The following is an 11,445-nucleotide window of genomic DNA, read 5'->3' as shown; positions in this document are numbered from 1 at the left end:
CCTATCGTTTTAAAACATATTTCCATTAAAATGATAGTTTGGATCCATAACTTTATCCGTTACATTTGAAGAGCTTTACAAATAGTTGCTAAATGTGGTACATTCAGTCCTCAATTTTCCATTTCACATACTGGGGAAGAACCTGTTTCTAAGTCTTTTATTGTTCCATATGAAGTTATAACTTACATTTCCCAAAGTTTGGATTAATTTATTTGTGGGATTTGGAGGGGTAGTGAATAAATGGAAAAGTATGGGCAAGGCTAAGGATTTAATTCCTTACATTATTCCAACTAGTGATACATTTCAATGAGACCTATTATTGTTAATCTTTATATCTGATTTGTCATTCTCATAAATAATTTTAATGGCAATATCAGAAGCATTCAAAATTCTATTCATAATACTCTAAATTGTGTAGCTCCTTTCTACTTGTGCTTTTATTGAGGAATCAGTTATGTCCCATGGCCTATTTTGGCAAGCAACTATTTAACTTCTGTCTTGTTATCTTAATCCACAGACTGTAGCATTCTGCAAATACATCCATGATCAGTAATGCATGTTCTAGGGATTTTCCAGTACCATCTAATATTAATACCAATTTGTAAAGATGTTTGCATCAAATAAATTCATCTTATGTTTGCTTTAATTGCTGCATAAAGAAATTAAAGACAGCGAATACTATATAAGGAAAGAGGGGGCCTCTAAAGTCATACCAACACCCCGTGTTGAACAAAAACCATTAACTATGCAGCTGTATGAATCAGTATAAAATATTTGAACTTTTGCAAATCATTTACAAAACCAAAAGATGCCTAGAGTATTTTCAAAATCTAATAAAATGAACATGCATAGCAACTAAATTCTTTCCACATATTTTATTATATTTTGTGTGCTTATTAACGAATTAAATACTGGCTTCATTTTGTTTTCAGTAACAGCTGATCAGTTGTAATCTATCTCGAGAACTAAGACATGAAAAGTTGATGTTACTGCTAATACTGAAACCATCGAGATTTACTCAATGGATGAATCATTGATTTGAAAATTCGCCCTTGCATGAAGTTGTGTTTTTATTTCTTAGTATTGTCAGGTTTCTATTGTTGTTACTATTATATATACAGGGTGATGGAGTAAATATTCTTTTGCAAATAGTGCACTTTTCACACTATGTTATCTAAATAATTTTAGCTCAAATCAATTCCTTGGTGAATTTTACATCGATATTGGTGTCATCCTACATGACACCGCATATCATGACAGATATTAAGGTCTAAATATCAATTATTCTACATTCTGACTGCGTCATGCGAGAAAATTCCATTTGCAATCGAATCCTTTATACCATTTAAGTCCGAGTTAATACAGTGTGAACGATGACAGCCTTCATTTGCCCAAGAAAGACCAAAATACTATCTTTCCTCTATGAAGACAAGTGGTGAGGATTTTTTTGGTCAAATACTGCACATCTGAGACTGCATCATCTGAAGGCTCCATTTGAAATAGATTACATGATCAATTTAACATTGATATTGATGTATTGTTATACATGACAGCCCAGAATTTGCCCAAGATTAAAAACATAATACCAACCATCTTTAAAAGGTGAAGAGAGTGACATTTTGGCAAATATTTATTGGTTACTGCATTTATATGTGAAAATATCAAGTTTTGTTCTGAGTAATACTGCACAACCTTTTAGGAGTCGGTTCTGACAGGGATTAGTAAAAAAAAATATGAGCGTTCAGAAGGATTTAATGTTATGGGTAGAGAGAAGAGGGATTTTACTTACCAACTACAAACAAATGTCAGTCAAAATAAATTTATTAATTACTAGCCAGCGTCTGATAGTCACAACTGATTAGAGGGTGAAAGCTTCAGTATGAAATACAGCCTGGCCCAGTTGGTCTCTGCTAACAAAAATATAAGAAGGAAATCAAGATCTGCTTGTTGGTCTAGCTCTCATCTGATTCATCTGTAAATATTTTTATATTTTTATTTTAATATATATTTTTGTAAATAATTTAGTCAGTTTAAGAGCTTATGTTTCTGGTATGTACATATGTGCCGAATTTAAATAAAAGTTACTTTACTAATCCCATGAGAGTCGTACACAGCATGATTAGCTCGGGAATGACTCTGTGCATAGAAACGATGTATATATCACAGAGATCCGGTGAAACAATCATTGCAAGAGCGTCAGCAGGTGAAAGATGATTTTATCATGGGGTCCAAAAAATTGTTCACGCCACATATCAAACCAACAAAAAATATTGCTAAAATAACCAAGAAAACACAAGAAACTCAAACAACTCTTCCTGGTGATGTCACTGGATTCGAGCGGTCACACAGCAACTAACCCATATCAATGAAGCATTAGCAGCTGCTAATGTAACCAGTGATGAAATTATAGATATCTTAGATACCAACAGCAACATAGAAACCCCCGAGCCAACCGAAACGTCACTACCGACATACACATTGTCGTTCGAAACCCATCACAAATATTTAAATAAACAAGCTCGTGCACTTATTGGTGCAGATCATGTATGTTTTGCTGCATTTAATTTCGATCGACGACCACAACACCTGTTAGGGCAACATGTCGATGGCACAAGACATGCAAACGCTGTACTCCAAGATGTACAATGTGGTAACTGGGATCACTACCACAGTCAATCCTATATGTGGCGAAAGGAAAATAATTTCAAAACCAACCATCTTAAATCCAGAGGCGGCTTTACTTCCAAGGTTAATACCACCATTCAAGAGCGGCCGTGGTTAGCGCACGCTGGAGAATCTATACATGTCCTAAAGGACCGTCCATTTAGTACGTATGCATGGAGGTGGGGTGAGTTAACCCAATGCATACGCTTGCGTATGGGGGTGGTGTACTGATAATGTACGTACGCATGGGGGGGGGGGGTTGAAACCTTGATGATAATTTGTCTAATACGTAACCTGTTCAACTGGGTTCAGTCAGTGTTTGAATTTTAGCGGACATTAGACAAACTTTTAAAGTTACACAGTTTATTTCTTTGATACAGGCAGACATTCAACATCAGTGGACTATCTGTTTTGTTAAACACGTTAATATTATTAATCATTTATCGTTTCTGTGTGGAACAAATATGGGCCATTCTATAGAATTGTGGGTGGTGGTGAGTCAAGCGTACATATGCAGGCGGGGTTTGTGTAAAAGGTATGCATGTGTACAGGGAGGGGTCAAGCTTTGAGCAGCAGAAAGGGTGAACAGACCTTTTGTTGAAACGTCATTTATAAAAAAGATGACCCTTCTTATGAAAATGAAAAATATAAGCGTAATAACGCTAAACCAAATCCTCTAACTTTACAGAGAGTTTGTCTAATTGGGTTAGTTTATTTTGTTACTTTATTTTTGTCGTTAGTGTTTTATTTCTAAATTCGTATGCACGTTTTTGTTTACCAACCTGACGTTTCATTGAGGTCGTATCCTCTCTGCTGCTATAATTAAATCATTATTATATAAATGATGACACCGGGTACGGGGTCTTACACAGCTAGATTAGCTACAGAAAGATTAGAAACGATCAGAAAGTTTTTGCCTGTTCGTGCTTCTCTTAGACAAAAACTTCAAGATCGTCAATAATCACTAGTTGAATTTACAGAAGGTACAGAAATTTATTTAAACCTATTACATATGGAGGGGGATTACCGCCATAATTCTATGCATGTATTTTCTATTTTTTCTTGATGCATTATTGTAAATGACTGCTTGCAAATGCTACTTTCATAATTCTATCCATGTAGATTGTATTCTTCATTGATGCAAACTGTACGTGGCAGTTTACTAATGCTACTTTCCTTCTGCATTATTGTAAATGGCTGCTTGCAAGAGCTACATTCATAATTCCATTTATGTAGATTGTATTCTTCATTGATGCAAACTGTAAAGGGCTAGTTGCAAGTGCTTAGATCTACTTTCCTTCTGCGTCATTGTATCTCGCTTTTTGCCAAACGCTGAATTCATTCCGTAGTTTGTCATATGGCATATGCTATGTCAGTTATTACAAGTTTTTAATATTCTATTTATAAACTTGCTATATCGCAAATTACATCGTTCCAGCTGTTGATTTTGTTTTGCATTTTACAAATTTTGCCTTGCAACGCCGTAACTTCAAAATGTTCTCCTAGTCCTTGCTTTATAACAAATTGCAGCTTGTAAAATCATGATTATAATGTTGCATCAAGCATGTTGCAAGTTAGCATCAGGGAAGTTGGCATGAAATAATGCCTCATTATAACAACAGATGGCGCTGTGAAATGTCAATTTCTTACAAAACGACTACTCCCTGACTCTAGCGACATGAGATTATACCACTTTACGGCATTGTTGGGCGTCTATTTTAAAATATCATTCGAGTTACCTTGCTGCGGGTAATTGCATATTACAGTCAGCTGGTTTCCCAGATTATTAACAGTCGGAAAGGAGGTGGCCTGTAAGAAGCATAGAACAAATTAAACTTATCAAATTGTATACAATTAGATATATCTTACACAATGTTATATATTCGCTGACCCTTCACACCCTCTTTTGATTTGGACATTTTGTAAAAGTTATGTGTAATTTACCGCAACCGGTATCATAGGGTATAGCCGAATACAAACAAAATTTAAACGATATTACATCTTGTCATACATGCATAAACACCAAGTTGCTGAGACATCTTTCCGATCGTTCTCAAAATAATGTGTGTGTGTGTGTGTGTGTGTGTGCGTGATTTCGATTTTTAACGTAGCTTTACTTTTTTTTTTAGTCATATCGCTACGATGTCTGCAGTGTGGCAGTTTAAAGTGATGTCTAGCACTGGGGCATTATGCCACAGACATGTAGCATGATGTCCCACCCAGTCACATTATCCTGACACCAGGCCGACCAGTCCTAACACTAACTTCTTAATGCTGAGTGCCAAGCAGTTCTCGAAATAAATATGTTTATATTTATATGGCCTAAATTGTTGTAGACGTTTATTTTTTATTTTGGACATATGTGTTTAAGTTTTCCGATATTATTCGTATTTGTTTTTAATTGAAAAGAAAATATTAAATCTATTTAGCTGAATAATATATATATATATATATATATATATATATATATATATATATATATATATATATATATATATATATATCATGGCTTTTAAAGTATTGGCATAAAACAATTTGATATACCAATACAATTGGTATATCAAATTGTGATCCACCCATATTGCAATAATACGCATATATATACATTCTTGAAACTGTGCGCTGTCCGTTATATTCCTATAGATCAATGTTGAATTCCCACTCGTTAATCACTAGTGGGGTATGAAAATAACGACAAAAAGTAATAATAATCCCCATTTTCTAAATGAATTTAACATGATACACAATTTAATCTCAATCCTTTTTGTTTCCTCCTCCCCTCATGCATAAGGGACATAATATGCAGATATTTGGAGTGAGAGAGAAAAGGAATTTGGGCTGGATGAAAACCTTGAAACCAAACTTGCACCAAGTAACTTAGAAGAACATGGTTCAGCATGTGTTTACATCCCTTGCGATCTATCTACAGTGTTTATATAATCAATGACACAAAGTTGCAATAGCCTCATGATATAAGAAAATAAATTCTAAAAATATGGATCTATTTTCTATATCTAAACATAAAGAACATTTCCAAACAATTATGAGATGCTTTTTTCCTCAGATTTCAAACTGAAAACTACATTTTGTATCATTTAAAATCATATGCATCCATATATCTGCCTTGGAACAATGAATCAAGTAAATTCCATAATTTAAATGACTTAATCACTCTGAAGACAGAGAGTCATAAGAAAGTTAGTTTCTTCACAGAATAATGAAAACCACAAGCCAATTTCTAACTACAATTGCAAGATGTCTTAGAAGAAAGTAACAGCTACTTTATAAGCATGTAATACATTTAATCTAAGTTATAGGCCCCAAGACTATTCATCGAATAAGACAAGGCTGGGTTTCAGAAACTGAAGCCACACAAGCACCAGTTCATTACTTGGTGAAAAATGGGGTCATTATGAGAAAATGGGGATGTATCTGCTGGTGATGAGTGGTTAGTGAGCAATCACATTGTTGTTCCAAAGTCGTATAGACAGGAAATTCATAGTCGAGCCCATGAAACTGCTAAGCTGTCATTTAGTTGTCAATAAGACTTGTCACAAGAACCTGAACCATTTTCATTGGCTGAAAATTGAAAGGGGTGTTTATAAATGCCGTAGATCTTGTCACACTTGTCAAATGGTAGGAAGCCCCAATCAGAAGATGCCTAAGGCACATCTGCAACCTATTCCAGCATTTGACGAACCATTTAGCAGAAAAATGGTAAACTGTCGGTTTCTTACCTGATATCAAGTCAGGCAGCCAATACCTGTTCACCATAATGGGTGCATCCACAAGAATTCCATAGGCTATTCCTTTAAAGAATGTTACAGCAAAAACTGTTCTAAAAGTTTTGGTAATTTTTTTAACATTTGTTTGCTTCCCCAAATCTGTCCGGTCTGATCAATGGTCAGATTTATGTTTGGATATTTCCGACAACTTATGCATGAATTAGACATCCAACAGTTTAATTTTTCTGCCTAACACCCAGAAAGTCAAAGGGATATGGAAAGATTTCATCAAATTTTGAAGAACAGTACTCAGTCATATTACTTTAATAAAGGAGGAGATTGGGATGATGGTGTTCATTTTCTGTTATTTGATGCTAGGCATTCAGTTTAAGAATCATTGGGTTTTAGATCTTTTGAACTGGTATTTGGACATAGTGTCCATGGACCAGTTATTAAAATAGAAACTTCTCTCAAATGAAGATTCCAAGATTATTCTTTCTGACTATCTTTCTTATTTCAAATTTAAGCTATTAAACACTTGTTAAGTAGCAAGAACTAATTTTCACTTTACTCAATCAAAAATGAAATTTAGGTGGGACAAAATTACACAGGTAACTTTAAGCCTGGTAGTAAAGTTCTGGCTGTCTTGCCCATACCTCAATATCATCTTCAGGCTAAGTATCATGGTCCTTATACCAGGGTTCCTGCAGTCATGGAATTCCTGGAAAAGTTTGTAAATTACAGAAAAAACATTTAAAGGGCCTTGAAAAGTTTTGAAATTTTTATAAGTCATTTAAAGTTTCGGAATAGTCATGGAATTTGGCTATTTTGCATTATTGAGTCGCATTTATTTGCAGACACAAAAGTTTTACCAACCTAACTTCTTCAGTGGATTTTGTTTGAGTAGGTTCCCCTAAAACTTTAGTTACACTACATCCAGGAATTTTACCACCATTCAAAATCATTGTACTCACGGCATTCAAAAGAGAATGATCTATCTGATTGGATGATGTCCAAAAGCCAACTGTAAAATGTTTTTGTGTTAAATTTACATGTTAGGTCAGTATTAGAGGTCACAAATTTACATCAGAGGTACTCTTGAAATTGGTAAAGAGGTCTTGTAAAATTGTGGAAAAGTCATGGAATTATATTTTTTTAAAGATTGCAGGAACCCTGCTATACTTTTCAAAAGAAAGTAGATGACTTAAATTATATCATTAAGAGCCCTGGGAGGCAGAAACATAAACATCTGTTTGGCATGTTAAAGGAGTATTTTGATAGAGATAGAACAATTAATGATTCAGTCAGTTTAGTTGTATTTATCCTACACAGTGAGAATGTAAACGATGCCATGATGGAATGCAATATGTCTAGTGACTTTAGTTTAACCAAAATTTGGAATTCAAACGTATTAAACAATCTGGACCAAAAACTTTCATATCTAGAATAATAGGAAAGGAGTGAACTAGAACAATTATTACATGATTATGAACAAGTGTTTCCTGATGTTCCAACACGAATAAAGAAAATCTGTCAAGATGTATACTCTATCAGGACATCAATGTTGTAGTATCTACATGTGTAGCAACAGCCCTATAGGATGAATCCTCTCAAGCAGGAATATTTGAAAAAGGAAAGTCACTTTTACTGGAGAATGATTACATAGATCATAGAACCAAGTAAAAGTAATTGCAGGTCACCATGTATTCTTGTGCCTAAACCAGATTTTATGTTTACAATGTTTTTACTTTATATTTTAATTTATAGGTATGGACTTTGTAGTCTGAAATAAAGAATTCTTATCTTAATACATGTACTTTCCACATGTGTACTGACTAAAAAAAACTCAACAGTGTCACCGAAACAGATTCATTTCCAAAGCCAAGAATGGATGACTACATTAACAAATTAATGTCAAATATTCACAAAGATTTACTTTTTTCAAGGAATCTGGTAAATTCTACTCACTGAAGGAGCAAAATAAATTTCGCCATTTGCAACTTTAGATTGGCTTGCTTTATCAGTATGAAGTGATATCCTCTGGAACCAAAATATTATCTGGCAACATTCCAGTGTTTAATGAATGTTAATATCTGTTCTACATAATTAGAATGCATACATCGATGATGTCATTATCTACAACACCTGGGAAGATCACTTGGAAACCATTCAGAATTTTTTTTATTAACTCTGTGAAGCAAATCTGACAATTTATGTACAAGTGAGTTTTGCCAGGTTTATTTCACATTTTTAGGACATATTGTGGGACAAGGTTAAGTTAAATATATAGAAGTTATGGTCAAGGTCATCTTAATTCCCAGTGCCGGTTAAAAGAAACTTATGTGATTTTTGGGTATGGATGGTTATTGTCAGACATTTTGTTATGTTTTTCCATAACTGATGAGCCTATGACAAGTTTGTTAAAAATTTAAGTTTCATTGATCTGGAATTTGTTTTGAAAAATTAAAAGCCTTGCTTAAAAGTGCACCAGTTCTTTCAGCATCAAATTTCAATTATTTAAAAAGTCTCTTGATGCAAGTGATGTAGGGGTTGGAAGAGTATTGATCCAAGAAGATAAAAATGTAGATCATCAAGTATGGCTATTAAAAAAAAGTAAACAATCATCAGAGAAATTGTTCCACAACTGAAAAGGAATGTTTGTCTTTGACATTGTCTTTGCAACATTCTGAAAAGTGTATATTAGTTTATTTCTTTCTCTGGTTGTTGTATTCAGTGATCACAGTCCCCTCATTTTCATTAAACAAAAAATGAAAAGTAGAGGTTGTGGAGGTTGACTTAATACTACAAAAATACAGCAATGACATTTGATGTCGGGGAAAAATATAATAAGGATTGAAGATGAACTCTATGTGAATAGAAGAAATTTATTGCTTTATTCTGTGTAATTCATACGACATATAGTTTTAACTATTTTAGTATCAGATGCATATTTGAGTTTGATGTAAAATAAAGCATTATTGTGCAGGATGATACATGTTCTTTTAGAATTCCAACAACAATCATCTGCCCACATGTCTAACTTTCTTCTTTCTGTGCATCTACCTGCAAATGAAAAATAAGAAAGTTCAAGAACAATTACCATAAATTCACTTTTATAGATATTAATTTGTGTGGTTTCCAAAAAATGGACACTTTTATTAGTACTCAAATCTGTGAATGTGTTATGGTGTTTTTGAAACAATCAGACCTTATTTAACAGCATGAAAGAAGAGAATTCACTGTAAATGCACAAAATACACAAGACAAACTTACATGTACATATTTAACTAACAATACTGATTTCATCACATGATTTTCTAGATATTACTGTTAAAGAACCCTTCCCCCAATTTAAGGAATTAATAAATATGCGCTATTTCTAGCATTACTGTTTTCAGTATTGATGATACATGATGAAATTTGTATTACAGTAACAGAGTCACAAAGTTGCAGTATAACTACTGATGTAAAAGATACACATCTTTCAAAAACTTGAACACTATTCATAATGATACAACTATTCATAATGATACAACTACATATCTGCTTAAGCATATCAGTGTACAAGTTTTGGATATGAAAGAAATATTATACCAAAGTTTTGTACGAATACAGTAAATGGTATTGATAATATAATTTAAAAAATTATGACACAGAACTTTAATACTGTTAACAGTGCTATTGCTATTGGACGTAACTACCTTGCCACAGTTGTACAGGTGAGGTAATTAAAATTGTATGAAGGAAATTTGAGAGCGATGTTAAATGCACTGCAGTGTTATGCATTTTTAAATTTAAACAACAAACCTGTGCTTCCTGGCAATCTGTCAATACTGATAAATCAAGGTCTCTTTGAATGGGTCATATATAGCACACGGCTTGCCCCAAGCTGCTTTCATCTGCCAGGTAAGCACTGGTGTATCCACCATGTGGCATCCGAATCCTTTCTAAGAACACATGGCTGCAAATGCCTGACCTCAGCAATTCAAATCCCCCTCCAGATTTTAATCTGGGAAAGCTTTCTTCAAGTTTAGTCCTGAAATATGCAGGGTCACTGTCCTTACAAAAATTTATCTTTTTATCTCCCAGACCAGCATCATAAAGGCGCTTTCATTCATCTCTGCTGGGAACACTGTCCTGAAGAAAAGATGGAAAATAATCTGTTAGTGTGTGTGAAAGTACAAAAGATACCAGACCCTCACTACCACCCAAAATGAAGTCCAATGTGGCATCAACAGAAAAGATGAGAACAGTAAAGATCAGCAATATCCTTGACGTTTAGTACCCACCAACCCCAATTAGTCACAAAATTACTACATGTCAATAGTGAGTAAACCTGTCCTATCTATCATTCCATTACAGATGATACTTATCTAATGATGTGAGTGTGGCACTGAAACCACCTTCTGACAATGTCATGACAATATTATGAGTTTCACCATATTAATCTTCTACCACAGAAATAATACAGGCATGGCAATATGCACACTTCTGTGTTTACAATCACAATACATCTTGGTGTGTCCAAAAATATTCTCTATATTTCCACTTAATATTGCTTCTATTATCTGATACTGAACACAGTTTAGGTGTGGTGAAGTAGGTCAGAGTGTTTAGAATCCTGGGTCTCTTTTGTTTTAATGTGGATATTCCATTGGTGTTCTTTTAGTCTCAACTGTACACTACTGGGACTAGACATACTGCACTGGATGAGAGCAGACCTGCCAACTCTTATGATTTTTCTGTAAGACTTAGGAAAATTACCCTTAAAATACAGACTTACGACATACTAGCAAAATCTACAGAAAAATGATCGTTGTCGAAATATCCAGATAATTGGTTTATCCGTGTTTCATCTTAGAATTAGTGAAATTAGTCAGGAAACCAGACTAACTTTACAGCAGCACCCTAGATGCTTTAAACTGCACCTATTTGTTCACGTGAAGCGTCTGGATGATCAAACAGTTGATTATAGAAATTTTAAAAATGGCATCCAGATAGCGATGCATGTTGAAGACGAAAGGAAAAATAAGCTTCTAGAAAAGTGTTAATAATC

Source organism: Sinohyriopsis cumingii, chromosome 6, assembly GCF_028554795.1.
Source record: "Sinohyriopsis cumingii isolate HCF-2022 chromosome 6, ASM2855479v2, whole genome shotgun sequence".
NCBI lineage: Eukaryota > Metazoa > Mollusca > Bivalvia > Unionida > Unionidae > Sinohyriopsis > Sinohyriopsis cumingii.
Note: the sequence above shows the minus strand (reverse complement) of the source record.